Source organism: Natator depressus, chromosome 1 (genome assembly GCF_965152275.1).
Source record: "Natator depressus isolate rNatDep1 chromosome 1, rNatDep2.hap1, whole genome shotgun sequence".
Lineage (NCBI taxonomy): Eukaryota > Metazoa > Chordata > Testudines > Cheloniidae > Natator > Natator depressus.
In genome coordinates, this window is record NC_134234.1 from 260,737,970 (window position 1) to 260,761,177 (window position 23,208).

Below are 23,208 nucleotides of genomic sequence, written 5' to 3' on the forward strand. Positions count from 1 at the left end.
TATAACTCCGTAAGTAAGTGTCCCACTGTTTCAGTGCTATGGACAATAACATTGACATAGAAACCTCACTCGCCATGCAGGCACTTTTTTTTAAGAGATGGAGTGAAGGAAATGTTGGCACCATGTGTCTCTGATACTGTCTAGCTCTGGAGAGCCAGTCCTCTGTAATCACAATCCTCTCTCTGTCAGGGCACCTCTCCATTGGAGATTAGCACGTTTGAACTGCTGACTAAATGATGGTAATAATAATGACGGACATCTCTAGTGTCTTCACCCAGAAGGAGCCAAAGCACTTTACTGATTTACAAACCACGGGTTAGATGCTCAGCTGGTGTAAATCAACATAACTACATTAAAGTCAATCTAGGAGCTCTGCTGATTTACACCAGCTGAGGATCTGGCCCTATATATTGCGTGTGCATGCGCGCGCACACACTGCTTTTGGTCTTGAGCAATCGTAAAGTGCTTCACTCTATGCAAGGGGATTATTGTACCTACCACTGAAATGCAGCTGCAGCAGGGGTGGAACATGCAGTTATCTAAGAGAACACAGCAAAATCATCAAACGGTTTAGAAAAGGAAGTGAGAAAAGCACTGCAGCCAATTGACACTATAGGAGTAATATCAGGCAGAATTCAAATTTGGCCAGGGAACTAGCAAATCATGCCATGGATATGGTAATGATCACAGGAAGCCAGAACATAGTACTAAAGTTTTATCCAAAGGATAGCACCTGCAGTAGTTCAGCACATCCTAAGACAGTACTTGTTCAATTCTTACTCACAGGGAGGGACAAGGTCACCCTCTACTAAGTCACCAACATCACTTATTGTGACACCTGATGTTTTTTTTGGAGGTCTCTAAGTCAAGTACTGTCCAAGCCCGAGTCCGTTTGGCTTGGCAGCCAAGTAACTTGGGAGCAGAGAAAAACACTGCAGACAATATATCCTCCTTGTTTACTCTGACCAAAATAGATCTGGCACAATGGCTCAGGAATGAACTAATCGGCAGAGAATTAATTGGCATGTTTGTTCAAAGGCAGAAACAACTTGAGGAACAAATCCCAGGCTGGATGGCTCCAGGGGGCTCAAGCTGCCAGAAAGGAACACGGCATAGTGGAAACTATGGATGGTAAGAGAGGTTGCACAGCTGTGCTGGATGCCAAAGAGTTGTGTGCTGTGCAACGGGGAACCAAGGTCACGGATAAGAGGAGACCCCTCAAGAGAGGGTCCACTTTAAAAAGGAACTCCACTGATCGATGTTTTCACTTCCGTAAGGCTCCCATGTGTCTGAGGAGATGTTCAGCTTGAATGGATAGGAGGGGAGGGCAAGAAAGAGCAGCTAGAAGAGGTTCCAAAGAAAGATTGGGGAAATGTGTGAAGCAGAGATATGAAGAGGAACACGTCACACACTACAAGCTGAAATCCAAAGGGGGCGGTGACGAGAGAAGAAAAAGAGAGAGAGATACATTGAAGCCTCATCACAGGATTGCCCTCTGGAGTCCAGGTAAAGTTTATTTACAATTTTCTGCTCTCCTTACCAGGAAGAAGTTGTGCCTTCTTCATGAGGAGACACAGCTGAGCTTCTAAAAAGCCTGGTCAGTAGAAGGGAGTGAATGAACCTGCAAGAAGATGCAGGAAGAGGAGAGAAAATCTGTCTCAACACCTGTGTCCTTTGTTGGACTGGCTTAGACCTGAAGGCTGTATGAGTGCTACTGGATTGCATTGGAGGGGAGAGGGTACTAGTGTGCAGAATGAAAGGAGGAAGAAAAGAAAGAATGTGCAAATCCCAAAGACAGGGAGAAATAGAGTGCAAGTTCTGAAGGAGTCTGCATGTGTATGTTCTGAGACTTAAAAGAGAGGGGGAATGTGTTCTGAAGGAGAGAGAGAATAGGCACTCTGAAAAAGTGTGTGTACATTCTGAAGAAAGGGCAGAAACTGTGTACACATCCTCAGGACAGGAAGGACCAACAATATTTTCACTGCTGCTCTGCTTTGCAGCAATACCTTTATTGGTACCAGCCTAGTATCACTCCTTTCAGTCAGTATGCCTATCTGTCTGAAGCAGGGGTGGGCAAACTACGGCCCGGGGGCCACATCTAGCCCTCCAGCTGGTTTAAACCGGCCCTCAAGCTCCTGCTGGGGAGCGGGGTCAGAGGCTGCTCCGCAAGCGTGTGCTGAGGCTCCTGGAAGCAGCAGCATGTCTCTGCTCTGGCTCCTACATTTAGGGGCAGCCAGGGGGCTCCCTGCGCTGCCCCCGCCCCATGCGCCACCCCGCAGCTCCCATTGGCCGGGAACTGCGGCTAATGAGAGCTGCAGGGGTGGTGTCTGCGGACAGGGAAGTGTGCAGAACCACCTGGCTGCACCTCCGCATAGGAGCCGGAGGAGGGACATGCCACTGCTTCCAGGAGCTGCTTCAGGTAAGCACCGCCCAGAGCCTGGACCCCTAACCTCCTCCCGCACCCCAACCCCCTGCCCCAGCCCAGAGCCTACTCCCGCACCCTGAACTCATTTCTGGCCCCACCCCAGAGCCCACCAGCCCAGCCAGAGCCCTCACCTCCTCCTGCACCCCAACCCCAATTTCGTGAGCATTCATGGCCCACCATACAATTTCCATACCAAGATGTGGCCCTCAGGCCAAAACGGTTGCCCACCCCTGGTCTAAAGCATCAGTTTCTGTAGCTGCCAGCCTGCAGGTCTTCCATTAAGGTCAGAGGATCTGTCTGGTTATCAGGATGGTCAGTCTATTTGCAAGATCAGTCAGGTCTGCTTTCAAATGACCATATGCAAAATGAACAAATTTGTTTATAATTACATGCAAAACACCACTAGTGTCAATGGGGAGTTAATGCGGAAATGGCAAGCCCTTAAAAGTCAGGAAATTCCAAAAGTTAATGTTACTCCCACCTAGGGTGACCAGATGTCCCGAATTTATAGGGACAGTCCAGATTTTGGGGTCTTTTTCTTATATAGGCTCCTATTACCCCCTCACCCCCATCCCGATTTTTCACATTTGATGTCTGGTCACCCTACTCCTACCTGAACTCAATAAGGTATTCCATTCTCTCTCTCTTTCTCTCTCTCAGTATATATATTTGTTATTATATATATATATATATAACAAATGATACGAATTACAATTAACATTTAACAAGGAATAGAAATAGAAAACACAGCAGAGATACAAAGTGCTGAGTTAATATTGTGGGATTTTTTCGGACATTTCTGTGGTATTTCAACTATAAATAATTAAGTTTATATTTATATTTCCCTGCTTTTTACTTGGGGAGCTTATAAACAGAATCATTTTTTAAGCGAAGCTTGTAAACTCTTTGATTGTGGGCTTATGTTAAAGACCTCCCAGCCTGGCAGTTTTCTCTCCTGTGGAACTGTCAGTGTTTTCAACATCCTGGCTCTCACAGTTCTAATGGAACTGTCCTTAACTGATGTGTTCTTTACTCACCTTGTATGCTCCCAGATATGGAGCTATTTGGCTGGAGGACTTTAAAAGCTCATTTGGCTTTACCTGTGGAATAAGACGGCGTAAGCTGGGTGTCCAATAAGAAATGCATCCTCAAAATATTGCACATTAAAAAACAAAAAATAGAAAAGGGCTAGAAGAATGTGCAGAAATTACATATTGAACATTTTAAATTATTTTTTTTAAAAGCAAATTTGTCTTGCTGCATAAGTGTCCATTAAATCTACAAAATGAGCCTAGCTTGATTTTTCTAACTTCTGGTGGTTCTGATTTACTCAAGCACAACATTTCTGATAAGACTATGTGTATTTTATTCCTGTGCAAATAACACAAAAGGATTCATTCGCTATTGCTGACATTTTTCAAGAAAATTGAACTTTGGGCGAAAAATAAACAGAGAAAATGTCAGCCTTAAAAGGAATTTGAGAAAGTCATGAGCAACTGAAAACAAAGGGAAAGGAGTTTCACATAGAAGGCACAAGCCTAATTCACTGTTGCCCTTCATTTTCTGCAGTGAAATCAGAATGGGAACATTTTACACCTACTTTGCATTCACTTTTTTTGGTGTAAATGACAGTGGGGGCATAGGCCCCACATTTTAGACATAACTATAATAATTGCTACCTCTAGTCACTGAAATCCTGATCTCAAACTGAATCGAGGGTTGAGCCAGTATCAACCACCCCAGTATGCTCAGAAGTAGAATCAGAAGACAATATGCATATAGCAGCAGGTGGAAAGGCAGTTAACAATTTCAGCCCATCTTGTTATAAGGCAATCTCAGAGTCCTGATCCAATGTAATGAGTACAGTATGTACTCATCAGGCTTCCGAAGGCGTTGGCCTCTTTGAAATGGAGGCTGTATTTGGCACTGGGACTGCATAACCTAGAAAATTCCCAGCTGCACTAGCAGAACACATTAGTTGTGTACAGTACTGAACTGAGTGGTTGAATGTTTTCTCTCTGTGGGATTCAGGGCAGACACAAGGGAAATCTCCCTAGCTATATCTTTGTCTCTGTTTACCTGATATTTATAGGGATTAGAACACATCAGCAAGGCCCTTTGTTTTCAGTTTTTAATGAAAAATTCCTGGGTTTTGCAAAAGTTATTTTTAATTTTTTACCCATTTTCATGCGAATTTTGGACCACTCAGGTACAAGAATATACCGATTACATTAAGAAAATCCAATCCATTCCATTAGGTGCATGTGTTCATGTTAGTAATGAATTAGTCTAGGTGTAAATGTGAGGCTGTCTGTCAAAGCAAGGCAATGCATTGGAAGACACACACACGTGTACGTCAGTGCTCAACTTCTAAAAAATGAAGTGCCAGAACTCCCTGGACCTGGCTCCTTGCTTGGGAAGGAGAGAGGGTGGCTTTGTAACTTGGACAGCCCAGGAAACCGAGCTCCTGTTATTCCTCGGGGGCGCTGCGGGAGCCATGTGGGCTGCCGCCTGGCCCTGGGCACGAGCCCTGTTGCTGCTGCTGCTTCCCTGGCCCTGGGGCTCCCACTGCTGCCTGGTGGGTCCCCAGCTGCTCTGCTGGGCCTGGGCTGCATCCTGCTGCTCTCCCCGTGAGTACCCACCACCCTGCCCGCAGCCAGCCCCTGCCTCCAGCCACCCCCGCACCCCCTGCCCACAGCCAGCCTCTGCCACACCCCCCGCCCTGCCCGCACCAGCCCCTGCTGCACTCCCTGCCCTGCCTGCAGCCAGCCCCTGTCTCCAGCCAGCCCCACACCCCCTTGCCTCCAGACAATCCTGCACCCTCCTGTCTCCAGCCAGCTCCGCACCCCCTGCCCTGCCCGCAGCCAGCCCTGCACCCCCTTCCTCCAACTAGCCCTGCCCCACGCCCCTGTCTGCAGCTGGCCCCACGTCCACTGGTGCCCTGCAGTTCCCAGGGCAGTAACCCTGCACACCTGCTTCAATGAGGGGGGCAGGGAGCAGCTGGGACCCACACATGTGCACACCCTAGGGTGACCAGACAGCAAGTGTGAAAAATCAGGACAGGGGGCGGGGGGTAATAGGAGCCTATATAAGAAAAAGACCCCAAAATCGGGACTGTCCCTATAAAATTGGGACATCTGGTCACCCTAGCACACCCCCAGGGAGTGGCGGGGACCCGCACATGTGAAACGGAGCTCATTTCTAGTTCAGGCCCATCTTTTTAAAAAAGAACTTTAGGCAGGGTTAACATACATCTGTATTTTCCCAAACAGGTCAGGCTTTTTGGTTCTTAAATCGCCGTCCGGGAGGAAAACACGGACATATGGTAACCCTGTTGGTACAAAAAAATACATACTGGGGCACATCCCTTAAATCAGAACTTTTTATAGGGAACCGGTTGTTAAGATTTTGGCAGCTCATCACTGATTACATCACTTCCCGGCTGAAGCCCATCAAAGCCTCAGCACCCCCTGCAGGGAAGCGGGTTAACAACCGGTTCTAAAACTGCTTCAAAATTTAACAACCGGTTCATGCAAACCGGGGCAAACCGGCTCCAGCTCACCACTGCTCCTGTCTCTCCTTCCAGAATGGGCCCAGAAGTGGAAGAGATGGAGGAGGCAGCATGAGGACATGGCACTCTCACCTCCTCAACCTCTTCCACTTCTGGACCTGCTCTGGAAGGAGAGATGGTGGCTCAGAAACCTGCCCAGTTTACTGAGTTGCCATTTCTCCTTCCAGAGTGGGGAGCAGGGTCAGAAACACTCTCACTTTTCTCTATTTGTTGCTTTTTTTCTGTCCTTCCATGCCCCAGTATTAGCCGCAGTATTTACCAGAAAACTGATATTAATTTTTTGCACCGATTTTCATCTGATTTTTGTTTTTATAATAAACATCGATACATTCCTGGGAAATTTTAAACAAAATAAAAACCCAAAACACAGGGCCTTGCACATTGGAAATACAGTATCTCGGGGACAAATGTTTAACGCAAACAAGAGACGGTGAATTGGCAGGGAACGTGGGGCTGGAAACTGAAATGCTTGCAGCATTAATTTATTGTAGAGCATGGATTCAAGGAGACTTGGAAAGCGCAAGTGTTGATCCTGGAAGCGCTGCTCTTGAGGTAGTGAGCTCACACAGCTCTCTTATTATGTGGGAGTGCGGAATTAGCAGGCCGAAGGGGGGAGACTATTACAGTTTAATATTTAGTAGGGCTGTTAAGCAATTAAAAAAATTAATCGCAATTAATCGTGCGATTAATTGCACTGTTAATATTTATTTAAATATTATGTATATTTTCTACATTTTCAAATATATTGATTTCAGTTACAACACAGAACACAAAATGTACAGTGCTCACTTTATTTTTTATTACAATATTTGTGCTGTAAAAACAAAAAAAATCGTATTTTTCAATTCACCTCATACAAGTACTGAAATGCAATCTCTTTATCATGAAAGTTGAACTTACAAATGGGGAATCATGTACAAAAAATAACTGCATTCAAAAATAAAACAATGTAAAACTTTAGAGCCTACAAGTTCACTCAGTCCTACTTCTTGTTCAGCCAGTCACTCAGACAAACAAGTTTGTTTACATTTGCAGGAGATAATGCTGCCCGCTTCTTGTTTACAATGTCACCTGAAAGTGAGAACAGACATTCGCATGGCACTTTTGTAGCTGGCGTTGCAAGATATTTACATGCCAGATGCCCTAAAGATTCGTATGTCCCTTCATGCTTCAACCACCATTCCAGAGGACATGCCTCCATGCTGATGACAGGTTCTGTTCAATAATGATCCAAAGCAGAGCGGGCCAACATGTTCATTTTCATCATTTGAGTTAGATGCCACCAGCAGAAGGTTGATTTTCTTTTTTGGTGGTTCGGGTTCTGTAGTTTCTGCGTCAGAGTGTTGCTCTTTTAAGACTTCTGAAATCATGCTCCGCACCTCTTCCCTCTCAATTTTGGAAGGCACTTCAGATTCTTAAACCTTGGGTCGAGTGATGTAGCTATCTTTAGAAATCTCACATTGGTACCTTCTTTGCGTTTTGTCAAATCTGCAGTGAAAGTGTTCTTAAAATGAACAACATGTGCTGGATCATCATCTTAGAGTGCTATAACATGAAATATATGACAGAATGCAGGAAAAACAGAGCAGGAGACATACAATTCTCCCCCAAGGAGTTCAGACAAAAATGTAATTAACACATTATTTTTTTAACGAGTGTCATCAGCATGGAAGCATGTCCTCTGGCATGGTGGCCAAAGCTTGAAGAGGCATACGAATGTTTAGCATATCTGGCACATAAATACCTTGCAATGCCAACTACAAAAGTGCCATGCAAATACCTGTTCTCACTTTCAGGTGACGTAATTAAGAAGCAGGCAGCATTATCTCCTGTAAATGTAAACAAACTTGTTTGACTTAGCGATTGGCTGAACAAGAGGTAGGACTGAGTGGACTTGAAGGCTCTAAAGTTTTACATTGTTTTGTTTTTGAGTGCAGTTATTTAACAAAAAAAATCTACATTTTTAAATTTCACTTACATGATAAAGAGATTGAACTACAGTGCTTGTATGAGATGAACTGAAAAATACTATTTCTTTTGTTTATCATTTTTACAGTGCAAATATTTGTAATGAAAATAATATAAAGTGAGCACTGTACACTTTGTATTCTATGTTGTAATTGAAATCAATATATTTAAAAATGTAGAAAAACATCCAAAATATTTACTAAATTTCAATTGGTATTCTATCATATACAATGCAATTAAAACTGTGATTAATCGCGATTAATTTTTTTCAGTTAACTGTGTGATCTAACTGCGATTAATTGACAGCCCTAATATTTAGACAAAATTGTCTAATCTTCAGACACTGATCACGTCAGGGTATGTCTACACTGTACCTAAACATCCACAACTGGCCTGTGTCAGCTGACTCAGGCTCATGGGGCTCAGGCTGCGGGGCTGTAAGACTGCAGTGTAGACGTGTAGACATTTGGGCTCAGCTGGAGCCCAAGCTCTGGGACCCCTTGAGGGGGAGGGTCCCATACCTCAGGCTCCAGCCCAAACACCTCCAAGGCAATTTTACAGCCCCACAACCCAAGCCCTGCGAGCCCGAGTCAGCTGGCACACACCGGAGACTGCAACATTTAACATCTTGCCCTTCGTATACAGTCCATCAACCCTCCCCCTTCTTCATCTGCCATCTCATTGTGGGCCAGACATCTCAGTCTACCTTCCACACCCTCCCTTTCTGCACAGGCTGGAAAACCCACAGTACCCGCCCCTGGCCCCCCTCCTGACAGAGGTTGGGGAGCATGCCCTTCAGATACAGAGAGCTCTCTTTGACCTGTCCATTTTACACATACTGGCTGCAGACCTTAGAGTATCCCATGCACTCAAATGAGGGCTTTACTTCTGCCACTTCTCTGGAAGGGAGAGTGGAGCTGGTGAGTGTGTCCTAAAGCTGCTTGGCAGCCTCCTTGCATCTCAGGCAGCATGTGACTGACAATGTCCATCTATCCCACCTCCATTCTCTCAGTCAATCACCACATCAAACAGAGTAACCTGAGTGTGATTGAGACACAACCCGTTTCTCTTGTCTTTCAATCTATGCCCTCCAAGTGGCACTGGCAGCAGGCCATCAGCAATCCGTTTTGTACTAAGATACCTGCTAAGAAATCAAGGGGGCCTTTCCAGTACAGGTTCAAATTTCCAGGCTGGCAAGGTCTGTTCTTAATTCACTCTGTCTCCCAGGTGAAACATTGCAGACAATGTCCCAGACCTGGTGTAGGCTGAAGGGTTATATCATCACACACACAGAAAAAGTACTGGGGACCTCACACACCATGCTACACAGGGTAGACTTGGCAACTGGTCAGGGTCTCTAGCCTATCAATGGAAAGTGGGGAGGATGAAGGCTAAGGCTGGAGTTGGAATCTTACAGCAAATTTTCTGAATTTCTAGCATTTAGGATTTTTTTTATTACAAATATAACAGTCTACTAGCATTGTTTTAAACTGCAACAATAGACCTTCGGAATATAATGCCTGATCCAAAGCCCATGTCTTCAAAGTTCTTTAGTTCAGGCCTATAAAGAATATGATCCTGCAAGCTTGTACTCGTGTGAGTAGTCCTTACTAGTGAATTGATTTCCATGGGACTACCTAAGGGAGTAAAAATTATTTACATGGGTAAGGGTCCGAGATATGGGACCTTAAATCAATTATTATTATGCAATAATACTTATAGGATAATAAATAATACTGTAGTTGACTCTCAAGAATTCAAGGAATCGGGCAGAAGGGGAACTGGTCTAAGGGGCCCTGTAAATAAAACATCTGGGTCTTTTATTTTATTTGAACATTTGATGTTTCAAAGAGCCTGAGATCAAATAGGTTGGGTTTTCAATACCAGATGTGGGGAGGTTTTATTATCACCTTTTATTTCATACATCTAGACTGATCAAAGTAACCCGGTACTGAAATAGGCAGAGTCTGGGGATAAGGATTGTGGTGGATGATTTTCTTTTTTTAAATGAGTTGAAAAGCAACCCAGCCTCCCTGATCTGAGCTGCACTGTAAGACAGTTTGAAATTAGAAGCCCCAGAGTTTAGTAAACTCTTTCCTATTGGGAAAGCTTAGAAAGAGATTTTATTATGTAGACAATAAACAAAATGAGCCCAATAGGCTAGGGCTCATTTATTCAGAAAGGAGAAGAGAAAGGGGAGCCATGGTTCCAACAATGAAAAGTACAGAGAAGGTCAGTGAAGGTATTTTTACCACAGGCCACAGTGATGCATTTCTGGTAAAAATCAAACTTTTTAAAAAGAGTTCTGCATTTTGGCAGCCTTTGGTGAGAATAGCTCTGTGCATGCATGTGGGTGGGTGGGTGTTACGGGAAGGACAATTCCCTTTTTTCCATTTAAAAAATGATTAAGAGGGTGAATTTTGATCACAAATCCCCGATATGTGAAATGCATTACTTTTTAAATAGTGTGTCATTTTAATATTAATATCGCTGTATTTATATTGCTAATGTGACTATGAATAAAAATAAGCATGATGTAAAATAAAAAATAATTAGTTATTTAAATATAATGAAATAAAATGGTGCACTCAGATTCCTCCTTATTTGTCTCAATTTCTGCTATACATTGAGAATGCTAAATGGTTGGATTGAAACTTCTCCCAGGCTACTAGGAGACGAAGGTCATATGTCACTGGAAAGGTAATTTAATTTCCTCAAAGTTTGCAGTAAGGTCTTCGATTTGACGTATGACCTGAATGTCACAGTAATTTGGGCTTTCTAAATGTGCCCATTTCTGAAATGGCACCTCCATGACTATGATTAATAACTAGAATATAAATCACTGCTAATAATCCTGAATGGTAACATGAATTTGGCAATGTACTATTGCATCAATGGAACAGATTTCTATTTATACACAGTATGTGCAGAATTGGTGTTTCTAGTCAGTTCCTAGATGGACAGCTGTCCATGTTACAAAAACTATTGGCATCACCAGCTGGGATTACCTGACTCCTGTGTTGGCAGTCTTAACAAAGGGGCAGAAAGAAAAGGTCACAGACACTGATTTTTCCTCTTACATTTATACATAATCCCTACACAGTAAATCCTATAGGCTAGGGATGAATTAAATTATACTGGGAAAGATCCTGGAGTAGAAGGAATGTGAGGAGCTTTCCCCTCTGATCTATATGTTATATACATCCTGGAGATAAACTGAGGACTTTGGTTTGCAAGGGTAGTCATCTTAGTACCTTTCACCCAGCACCAAATTATGCTTAAAAAATTAACTCTTCATAGTTCAGATCGTCTGCAGGAAGGAAGGACAATATAGAAGGTAAGACACAAGCGAGGGAATGCAGGGCTTGATCCAGCATCCAATGACATTAATGGAAAACCCTACCCATTGACTTCATTGGACACTGAATTAGTCCCTAAAAGATGTGATTTGCATTCTTGCCTCTACCATAATCTTCTAAAGCTTGACAAATCAATTCACCAATTCATACCTTAATCTTTGTAACTGTAAAATGGGAATATGTTTCCTTACCTCATGGTGGTCTAGTAAGACTTACTTTGCTAGTATTTGTAAAGTGCCTTGAGGTCCTTGGGTGGAAGGTGTTATCAAACTGCAAAGAATTATTAAGAAAAAATATTGTATTAGTTACTTCATATTTATGGGAGCCCTGTACCCCTCAATTGTTTGAGAAAAACATTGCAGGGAATTGCAGGATAGGCCCCATTGCTTATATAGAAGTTGAATTGACCTCAGCATTCTCTTAAATGGATTTGCCATCAGAGGGATAGAAAGAGAAGAGAGAAGGAAGGATTAAAGGGATGAATGATATTATCTGTCTCACTGCAGAAGTAAGGAGCTGAAGGTCCAGCTAGCCTCTATCATGGGTGTTCTCCCAGTTCTCCTCTTCTTCCTCCTCCTGCTCAACTGTGGTTGTCAGAAGGACTTTCTGAATCAGCTTCAGAGGTGGAACTACAGAGAAGGAGGTAAGAGACACAGACAGGGGGCATCAGAGAGAGTATGGAGAAGATTATCTTCAAGTGGCTGACGAAGGTTTAGGTTAGTTCTTATTTTATCCCTAGTAAAACCTGCAATCCGCAATCTGGACTGCTCGTTTTAGGGTCCTACTGACAGAACAAGGTGTGGGGTAGGAGCGGAGTTACCATCCATTGTTTAGGAACAGGAGAGAGGTGGTCAGGATAAAAATATGAACCGATATAATTCTTCACTCAAAACACAACCAACACCCCCTCACTCCATGCCCAGCACAACCATTGTGTGGTTTTCTCTCCATTTCCTGGTTCTGGCTGTTGTAGCAGCTGGCAATAGCCATGGCATACGAATGCCTCTCAACTACATCTATATCCTCCAGGGAACATCCACAGAAAATACTCTAGGCTCCACTGACTCCAAACCTGACCGGTACTCCCATTATATAAAAAGAAATCTCCAGGGGACTGATGCTTTACAAATCCCTTACATTGTGAGAGAGAGCATAAAAGGTCTGTGAGGCAAGGCTAAATTGGGGCTTCTTTGTCTGGGAGGATGGGTCAGTTTGATGCAGGGGTTTTGAGAGAGGCAAGTAGCCCTGAGCGCACTACCCTATTTTCAAGCAGATAATACAGAGAAACCTACAGCTGAGAAAAAGGTCTATTGTTCTCCATGTGTGAGGAAAACAAGAGAGTTCCTGCATCTAGGAGGAGGCCTGGGTAGAGTACATGTTTAGGAGATAGGAACCCAGTGAGATTGGTGAAGAATTTTTGTCCAGAAGTAGTAGGAGGACCCTGGCAACTGGGAGTCAGGTTGAGAGGTTCTTATCTTAGTCAGTGCAGTGGGGCTCGGGAAGAGGGGTGTCCGGTGAAGTAGGAGGGTAAAGCAGTGGGAGGCGGTGGAAGGTATTTGTTGGGGAAGCATTAGCTCTCATACATAGTCTCTCAAGAGGAGTATATCAATGCAATTTACTGAGAATGAGCATATGGTTCTCATCCAGGGTGCCCTCTGAGTTAAGTGGGGAAATGTGAAGGTCCGTCCTACCAAATGAGATAAATGGCTAATGAGTTTCTTTGTTCCCTCAAATCTCCTCTCCCATGGCATTCTGCTAACACAGCAGACAAAGTCAACATCCACGGCATTAACAGTGTCACTCGTATGCTGGAGAAATGGGGGAACAGCATCTTCTGGCAAATGAAACACTCCTTACTGAGTCACCCTAACACTCTGCTGCCCGAGTTTTCCAGGTAACTCCCATCAGCTAATGGCAGGATTCAGTGTTCAGATCAGTGTCCTCTCTCTGTGTATGTTGCATCATTCCACTGTCCGCATCCTCCTACTCATCCCAAAGCAGGAGGAAATAGCACGTACTACAAAATGCTCCCTGAACAATTTTTGAATAGCTGAATATCCTGTAGGTTAAATATTGCTAAATATTTCCTAATAACCATTATTAGACTGTGGAAAAATTATCTCAAAGGAAGAGCAGGAAGCCCCATTATGTGAGACATAGAAAGCTTGGCTGGACAAAGTAGTTGAGCTGGGAATACGCTGCAAGGAAAATCTAGAATTGGCCAGGGGGCAGTGAAGGGGAGACCTGGAATCTCTATGATTTTAGTCTATGGAACTTCTCTAGTTACACAAAACTTCTCTCTAGTCCATCAACTCACATTTTCCCATCTCGTATTTCAGAAATTACTAACCACTATGAGTTTAACACAGTCCTCTTATGTTGCTGTAGCCCCAGGCTACTGACAGATAGTGAAGCATGAGTCTAACCATAGGGAAGAGAGAAAGAGGAAAGGAAATAAAACAATGTATAAAAAGTCGAATCTCACTCAGAGCAATGCTACTGAATGCTGCCATTGCAGAACAAGTAGTTCTCATTCATAACACAGGCTTTTCTCTAACGAGAAACAGCTGTCTAGGAAATGGTAGAATCAGAGGGAAATGCCAGAATTGAAAAGGGGGAGGGGGGGGGGCGGGGATTTGCAAAAAGGTTTCTCCCTGCTTTGTTTTGTTTCAAAAATTTCAAGTTAGAAAAAAAAATGGACAAGCTCTATAGCTGGTCCAAAAAAAAAAAAAGGAAACATTGTTGCAAAAATATCATCGCTATCTTTGCCGTTTATTTTCTGACTTTCAACCCAGCTCTAGGTATCAGGGTGAAGTTCACTTGTGCAGAAGGCCTGTACAATGTCTATTCAAATTAAGGTTTAAGTGGGATTTAGTTGGTAGTTAGGTCACGTGTGGGCTCTTCAAAAAGGGCATGAATTTCCCTCTAAATACTGGTATCAATATAGTTTGTTCCCCGTCCAATTTTATAGCATAGTATTACAGTTCTTAGATTGTAAATTCTTCAGGGCATGGACTGTGACTTAAATACCTGGGGGGGGGGGGTGGGAATCTTAACACATGATGGTTGCTACTGGATTAATAACAACAATAATAACAAATAACAGTTGAGACTCTAAAGTTATCAGATCTCCTCAGTTAGGCAGGGTTGAGACTTGGATGGAAGATCTCCAAAAGAAACTAGATGCTGGTATAGCTAGCAGCGTTAGTGATTCAGGGCAGCTCTCTTCCCTCTAACTCTGTACTGAGCCAGATGGTCCAGCATGGTGCTAAGGGGTGTGCTGTCTTTCAGACAGGATGTAAGACTTTGGTCCGGGACATTTGTGCCCATTAAAGATCCCCTGACACTTTCACAAGACTAGGGGTGCTAGCCTGGTTATCTTGGCAAGTTTCAGCTTGGATAATTCCATTCTGCCCACTCAAATTACTCTGGTAATTTCAGTAGAAAATGCTATTTTCTTCACTTCCTGCCCTAAAAGGCTGTGAAGTGGTCTACATAGCCCAGTATTTGGAGATATATATCCCTTTGCTCACCACTGGTCTAAATTTTCAACAGTAACTAGTGATTTTGGAAGCCTAACTTGTGACACCTTAAAGGAGCCCGATTTTCAGAAAGTGCTGAGCACTTGTCCTCTAAAAATCAGGCCCCTTTAAGGTGTCTCAAGTTGGGCACCCAAAAACTGAAGGACTCTAGATCACCGGTCCCTTCTGAAAATTTAGAGCCCATTATATATATCACTTGGGAATCTGTCAGGATGAAAGACACTATAAAAGTGTAAGATATTAGTTGTTTTACTTTCTGTCTTAAGTAGTGGTTCCCGGTCTGTGGTCATGCTACCTGTGCTGTCCCCTCTTTCTACAGCCTCCATCCTGTCTCCGAGGCACTTGATGACCTTCTGAAGGAAGTACGGTCAATGAAGAAGAGGCTGGAAGAGCTGAACGAACGACTCAGTGTAATGAGCAGGGCCTTCTTTCCGACCCGATTCAATGCCCTGAGGGGCCAGAGGCTCAGCAGTATGCAGCTGAGAAGACTCCCTTTTCAGAGGAGGAGGATGTATATCCGCAGGAGAGTTCAGCGGAATTAGCTCTCTTCCAAAAAAACAACAACAAACATTTCTATCTTTCTCTTTTCTGCAAGTCTTTATCAATGAGAGACTATTAGACTGAATAAAGTAACACATGTATGAGTGAGGGTCTGGATGCCTGAGGAGACTGGCAATTATGGGTTATGGAGCTGCCTTGCAAATCTAGGTCATTGGGTCAAATTCCGTGCAGCTCTGTGATGATGGCTGTGTGGTGACCCATGTGTGATGAGTTGTTGATCTCAATCCAGTTAAGCGTTTGTATATTTCCCCTATACAGTCGTCCCCACATTTCCTTTGGATTGCCAACTATATCCCTTCTATACAGATCAGATGCCTTTTTCTCTTTATCCTACTTCACAGAGAACTATGGACTCAGGGGTTGGGGGATCACGTATACAGATGGACACTTAGGCCAAAATTTTCAAATGTTAGGCACCTAACTTCACATTTAGGTACCAAAATAAAAGTGATTTGATTTTCAACGTGCTAAGCATTTGACTTCAGGGAGAATTGTGCTTGCTTAGCTCCACTGAAAACAAACCAGACCACTTTTATTTAGATGCGAAACATTAAGCAGCTACATTTGAAAATTTTGGCCTCAATCTATAAACTGTACATATAAAGCATGTTCTGTTGATAAGCAGGTGTTTTTAAAGAGTGTGAGGGAGGAGGGCCTTCACAAGGCATTGGATAACAGGGAACAGTGCCTACATTTTCCAACATTGCTAGTGGTTTAGGGTGCCTCAGTTTTGGGGGGCCCACTTTAAGACACTGTATGGGGCTTGTTTTTTGATAAAGTGCAGAGCACCCACCTTCTGAAAATCAGGTCCCTTTTAGGCATCTATTTAGGCGTGCAAAAATCACTAATCACTTTTGCAATGTAGGCCCTGATTTTGACAGCAGTCTTTAAAACACTGCACTGCCAACCAAGCCACTTGGGCCCAGATCCTCAAATGTATGTAGGCACCTCACGCACACTGATTTCAGTGGGATTTAGGCTCCTAAATACAGTTGAGGATCTGGGCCTTGGAGACCAGGAGCCAGATTTTCAGAAGCATTTAGGCTCCTAAAGATGCAGATAGGTGCCTAGTTGGATTCTCAGAAGTGCCTCCATAGGTTAGGTGCCGAACTCACCAGGTTCCAGTCTGTCCCCAGATGATTAACCAAGGAATTCTGAGAGGAGCTTTCCTGGTTCAGTTCTAGCACAGGTCTATCACTCAGTGAGCATATGATACATACCCTTGTAACCACTATATTCAGTTTTGTTTGATTTAAATGTGGATTTCTGGACCAGTCAGATAGTTAGCATGCTTAGCTGTTATGAGAGAGATGCTGGTTTGATTCAGGAGAAAATGGAAGATTTTCTTTCCAGTAAACCTCTGTGAAGTACTTCTCCTCTTAAGGCCTTACATCTCAGGAATTTCCTTGACTCACAGGACTTCCCTTTTGAAGTTCATCAGTGAAACTCCATTTGAATAGCAGAAGGAAGTTGTAGGAAAATGATGCACTCTCTCCTTCCCTAGTCACCCTCCCTGCAGTGTTTCTGCTCTTGCTAGCTTTGGGAAGAAAGTGATCTCTGGTCTACACTAGGAGTTGAGGTCGAATTTAGCAGCGTTAAATCGATTTAACCCTGCACCCGTCCACACGATGAAGCCCTTTTTTCCGACTTAAAGGGCTCTTAAAATCGATTTCCTTACTCCACCCCCGACAAGGGGATTAGCGCTTAAATCGGCCTTGCCGGGTCGAATTTGGGTACTGTGGACGCAATTAGATGGTATTGGCCTCCGGGAGCTATCCCAAAGTGCTCCATTGTGACCGCTCTGGACAGCACTCTCAACTCAGATGCACTGGCCAGGTAAACAGGAAAAGGCCCACAAACTTTTGAATTTCAATTTCCTGTTTGCATGGTCACCTGCAGCTTGCCACGCTGGCCAGAACTGATCAGCAGAGGTGACCATGCAGAGCTCATCAGCAGAGGTGACCATGATGGAGTCCCAGAATGGCAAAAGAGCTCCAGCATGGACCGAGCGGGAGGTACGGGATCTGATCGCTGTATGGGGAGAGGAATCCGTGCTATCAGAACTCCGTTCCAGTTTTCGAAATGCCAAAACCTTTGTCAAAATCTCCCAGGGCATGAAGGACAGAGGCCATAACAGGGACCTGAAGCAGTGCCGCGTGAAACTTAAGGAGCTGAGGCAAGCCTACCAGAAAACCAGAGAGGCAAACGGCCGCTCCGGGTCAGAGCCCCAAACATGCCGCTTCTATGATGAGCTGCATGCCATTTTAGGGGGTTCAGCCACCACTACCCCAGCCGTGTTGTTTGACTCCTTCAATGGAGATGGAGGCAACACAGAAGTAGGTTTTGGGGACGAAGAAGAAGATGGTGATGAGGAGGAGGTTGTAGATAGCTCACAGCAAGCAAGCGGAGAAACCGGTTTTTCCGACAGCCAGGAACTGTTTCTCACCCTGGACCTGGAGCCAGTACCCCCCGAACCCACCCAAGGCTGCCTCCCGAACCCGCCAGGCGGAGAAGGGACCTCTGGTGAGTGTACCTTTTAAAATACTATACATGGTTTAAAAGCAAGCATGTTTAATGATTAATTTGCCCTGGCATTTGCGGCTTTCCTGGATGTACTCCCAAAGCCTTTGCAAAAGGTTTCTGGGGAGGGCAGCCTTATTCCACCCACCATGGTAGGACACTTTACCACACCAGGCCAGTAGCATGTACTCGGGAATCATTGTAGAACAAAGTGTTGCAGTGTATGTTTGCTGGCATTCAAACAACATCCGTTCTTTATCTCTCTGTGTTATCCTCAGGAGAGTGATATCTTTCATGGTCACCTGGTTGAAATAGGGTACTTTTCTTAAGGGGACATTCAGAGGTGCCCGCTCCTGCTGGGCTGTTTGCCTGTGGCTGAACAGAAATGTTCCCTGCTGTTAGCCACGGGGAGGGGTGAGGGGCTAGCCACGTGATGGGGGGAGGCAAAATGCGACCTTGGAACAAAAGCACGTGTGCTGTATATGTAATGTTAACAGCAAGGTTTACCGTGAAAGAGTGTACCCATTGTTCTATAAAATGTGTCTTTTTAAATACCACTGTCCCTTTTTTTTTCCTCCACCAGCTGCATGTGTTTCAAGGATCACAGGATCTTCTCCTTCCCAGAGGCTAATGAAGATTACAAGGTGAAAAAAAAGCACTCGTGATGAAATGTTCTCTGAGCTCATGCTGTCCTCCCACACTGACAGAGCACAGACGAATGCGTGGAGGCAGACAATGTCAGAGTGCAGGAAAGCACAATATGACCAGGAGGAGAGGTGGCGGACTGAAGAGAGTAAGTGGCGGGCTGAAGAGAGGGCTGAAGCTGAAAGGTGGCGGCAGCATGATGAGAGGAGGCAGGATTCAATGCTGAGGCTGCTGGAGGATCAAACCAATATGCTTCAGCGTATGGTTGAGCTGCAGGAAAGGCAGCAGGAGCACAGACCACCGCTACAGCCCCTGTGTAACCAACCGCCCTCCTCCCCAAGTTCCATAGCCTCCTCACCCAGACACCCAAGAACATGGTGGGGGGAGCCTCCGGCCACCCGGCTACTCCATCCCAGAGGATTGCCCAAGCAACAAAAGACTGGCGTTCAATGTTTTAAACTTTTAAAGTGCTGTGTGGCCTTATCCTTCCCTCCTCCACCACCCCTCCCCGTGCTTCTCTCCTCCACCACCCCTCCCAGGCTACCTTGGCAGTTATCCCCCTATTTGTGTGAAGAATTAATAAAGAATGCATGAATGTGAAGCAACAATGACTTTATTGCCTCTGCAAGCGGTGATCGAAGGGAGGAGGGGAGGGTGGTTAGCTTACAGGGAAGTAGAGTGAACCAAAGGGCGGAGGGGTTTCATCAAGGAGAAACAAACAGAACTTTCACACCGTAGCCTGGCCAGTCATGAAACTGGTTTTCAAAGCTTCTCTGATGCGCACTGCACCCTCCTGTGCTCTTCTAACCGCCCTGGTGTCAGGCTGCGCGTAACCAGCGGCCAGGCAATTTGCCTCAACCTCCCACCCCGCCATAAACGTCTCCCCCTTACTCTCACAGAGATTGTGGAGCGCATAAGGAAAACTGGGCATCTCAGCTGTTTTTGGTGAACTCACCTGAGGGGCCCAATTTGGTAAACAGCCTCTGAGTATGCCTATCAGATCAGACTCCACACAGGACTTAGGCAGCTGAGCATCCATCATCTTCCCCTGGTTTATTAATCACTAGGTGCCTCCCTGCAGCATGGATTTAGGCACTTAGCACACACTTCTCTCATCGGCATCTCCCATTGGCTAGCATAGGTGCTGGCTTTGTGGATAGCCTTCTTTAAGGCACCTCTCTCCCTGTTCAGGGTATAGAAGCCTAAGTGTCTAGCTCTGGCTTTGTTGATTATAGTCTTGCTCCTATGAGTTTCTAGTAGGGCTGTTGATTAATCGCAGTTAACTTATGCGATGAACTCACAAAAATTAACTGCAATTTAAAAAATTAATCGCGATTAATCGCACTGTTAAACAATAAAATACCCATTGAAATTTATTAAATATTTTTGGATATTTTTCTACATTTTCAAATATATTGATTTCTATTACAACACAGAATACAAAGTGTACAGTGCTCACTTTATATTATTATTTTTATTACAAATATTTGCACTGTAGAAATGATAAAAGAAATAGTATTTTCAATTCACCTCATACAAGTACTGTAGTGCAATCTCTTTATCGTGAAAATGTAACTTACAAACTTACAAAACAGATTTTTTTTGTTACATAGCTACACTCAAAAACAAAACAATGTAAAACTTTAGCGCCTACAAGTCTACTCAGTCCTACTTCTTGTTCAGCCAATTGCTAAGACAACAAGTTTGTTTACATTTATGGGAGATACGCTGACTGCTTCTTATTTACATCACCTGAATGTGAGAACAGGTGTTTGCATGGCACTTTTGTAGCCGGCGTTGAAAGGTATTTACGTACCAGATTTGCTAAACAGTCATGTGCCCCTTCATGCTTTGGCCATCACTCCAGAGGACGTGCTTCCACGCTGATGATGCTCATTCAAAAAATAAGCATGACTGAACTCCTTGGGGGAGAATTGTATGTCCCCTGTTCTGTTTTACCTGCATTCTGCCATATATTTCATGTTATAACAATGTCGAATGATGACCCAGAACATGTTGTTCGTTTTAAGAACACTTTCACTGCAGATTTGACAAAACGCAAAGAAGGTACCAATGTGAGATTTCTAAGGATAGATACAGTATTCGACCCAAGGTTTAAGAATCTGAAGTGCCTTCCAAAATCTGAGAGGAATGAAGTGTGGAGAATGCTTTCAGATATCCTAAAAGAGCAATACTCCGATGCGGAAACTACAGAACCCGAACCACCAAAAAAGAAAATAAACCATCTGCTGGTGGCATCTGACTCAGATGATGAAAATAAACATGCATCGGTCCGCTCTGCTTTAGATCGTTATCGAGCAGAACCCATCATCAGCATGGATGTATGTATTCCGGAATGGTGGTTGAAGCATGAAGGGACATATGAATCTTTAGCGCATTTCTCACTTTCAGGTGACATTGTAAACAAGACGGGGGCAGCATTATCTCTTGCAAATTGTAACCAAACTTGTTTGTCTGATCAATTGGCTGAAGTAGGACTGAATGGACTTGTAGGTTCTAATGTTTTACGTTGTTTTATTTTTGAATGCAGTTATTTTTTGTACATAATTCTACATTTGTAAGTTCAAATTTCATTATAAAGATTGCACAACAGTACTTGTATTAGGTGAATTTGAATATACTATTTCTTTTGTTTTTTACAGTGAAAATATTTGTAATAAAAATAAATATAAAGTGAGCACTGTATGCTTTGAATTCTGTGTGGTAATTGAAATCAATATATTTGAAAATGTAGAAAACATCCAAAAATATTGAAATAAATGGTATTCTATTCTTCGCTAACCGTGCGATTAATTGCAATTAATTTTTTAAATCGTGCCATTAATCTCAATTAATTTTTTTAATCGCTTGACAGCCCTAGTTTCTAGGCATCTAGGTATTTTGATGCTCAATGTCACAATTCCTAAGTCTCTTTGGTGGAGTCCATGTCCACCCTGACTTTCTAAGTGATCTCAGGTAAATCACTTAATCTACATTGTGACTCAGTTCCCCACCTGTAAAATGGGGTATACTTTACTTTACAAGTGTGTTGGGAGGATACATTTCATTAATGACCATGAGACAGTCAGATAACAAGATGAAGGGGACCATATAAGTATCTAGACAGACAGTCTGCCATTTTGAAAGGAGTTAAGGTTATTAAGCACTCAAATGCCATTAATGTCATTGGGAGATGGGCACCTAACTTCCATGTGTACCTTTAAAAATCTATTGCATAAAGATTTTGGAAAACCCAAATAAATTATAGGGCTTTAGCTAACATTTATTAACTAGAAAGAAACTGTAATCCCCAGCATCCCCTTGGCTTCTTTCATTCAAAAATGAGCATCGTCTTCATGATTTTACAGCCTTAAGGAACACTTACCTTTCTTCAGCGTATACTGTATATTACACATATTTGTCTGTATTTCCTGTATTTCACCTGTTATTTCCTTCAGATCCCCCTCTACATCTGTCAAGGCTGAATCCCAACTCTGTCACTCCAAGTGCAGAAGTGGGGCCTGCAAGGATTTTAAAAAATAATACTTGCCACTCCAGGCTTGTATTAAACTCCCAAGGTTAACTACCAAGAGGGATTTTACAGTTAACTGTCTGGCTGGGTGTCCATCAAAGGAAGCTATCCCTCTCCCCCCTTTATTTATCACGACATTCCTGGACGAATACCATCTGATCCTGTGCTTTATTATGCCAGAGTTTCTCAATTTCTTCCATTGCTTCACCCTCAGAGGCATCAGCTTTTCCCAGTTCCAAACCCCAAATTATAATCCTTCCTATATTAATAAAATCTACAGCTAAACTATTTACATCCTTGTACAAGCCACTCCTTTACACACACCTAGGCCCTGAGAATCTCAAAACACAAACAGAAATAACTGTGGAGCAGATATTACCCCATAGCCCAGTGCTACTGATACGGGGGAAGGTGGTATAGAGAGTTGAAGGCCCAGATCTTCAAAGATATGTAAGCACCTGTCACTGAAGTCATTAAGGCACCTAAACACCTTGGACGATCTGGGTTTAAGTAGGGTGACCAGACAGCAAATGTGAAAAATCAGGACGGGGGTGGGGGTAATAGGAGCCTATATAAGAAAAAGACCCCAAAATCAGGACTGTCCCTATAAAATTGGGACATTTGGTCAGCCTAGGCTTAAGTGACTTGCCCGAGGCCACACTGGAAAGACTGTGGCAGGGCTCGCAAGAGCTCTTCTGATTGCCTGTCCTGCAAGTTAGCCCCCAGACGGCGCCACCGAGGGGGCGATGGCAGAAGGATGATGCCGTGCCCCGGGCGGCGGGCGCACGCGGGCTGAAAGCGCAGGGGACGGGGCTCAGCGCCCGGCTCTGGCCTTCCCGGTGCCGGAGATCCAAGGCACGTGGACCAATCACCCAGGATCAGCCCGCTCCCCGCTGAGGGCCGCCCCCGCGGAAGCCCGGGAGTGGGAGGGCCCCTGAAAGGGCCCCTCTGCTCGGACTCGTCGGGTGCACCCCCTCCCCCCCCGCCTCGCCTCCCCTCCCCTCCCCTCCCCAGCCCCCACGCACGCCAGCAAGGGCGGGGAGGGGGCAGGTGACGGCTGCCGGGGCGGGGCCCCGCGGGGAGGA

At 44.3% G+C, this 23,208-nt stretch overlaps 1 long non-coding RNA gene across 1 annotated transcript; it reads left to right on the forward strand.

Moving 5' to 3' along the window:
* The first annotated feature begins 1,087 nt into the window (after nt 1–1,087).
* On the forward strand, nt 1,088–13,314 carry LOC141986182 (uncharacterized). Its single transcript, XR_012639222.1, has 3 exons — nt 1,088–1,506; nt 11,830–11,966; nt 13,088–13,314. It is a non-coding gene; the product is annotated as an uncharacterized LOC141986182 (long non-coding RNA).
* Nucleotides 13,315–23,208: the final 9,894 nt, after the last annotated feature.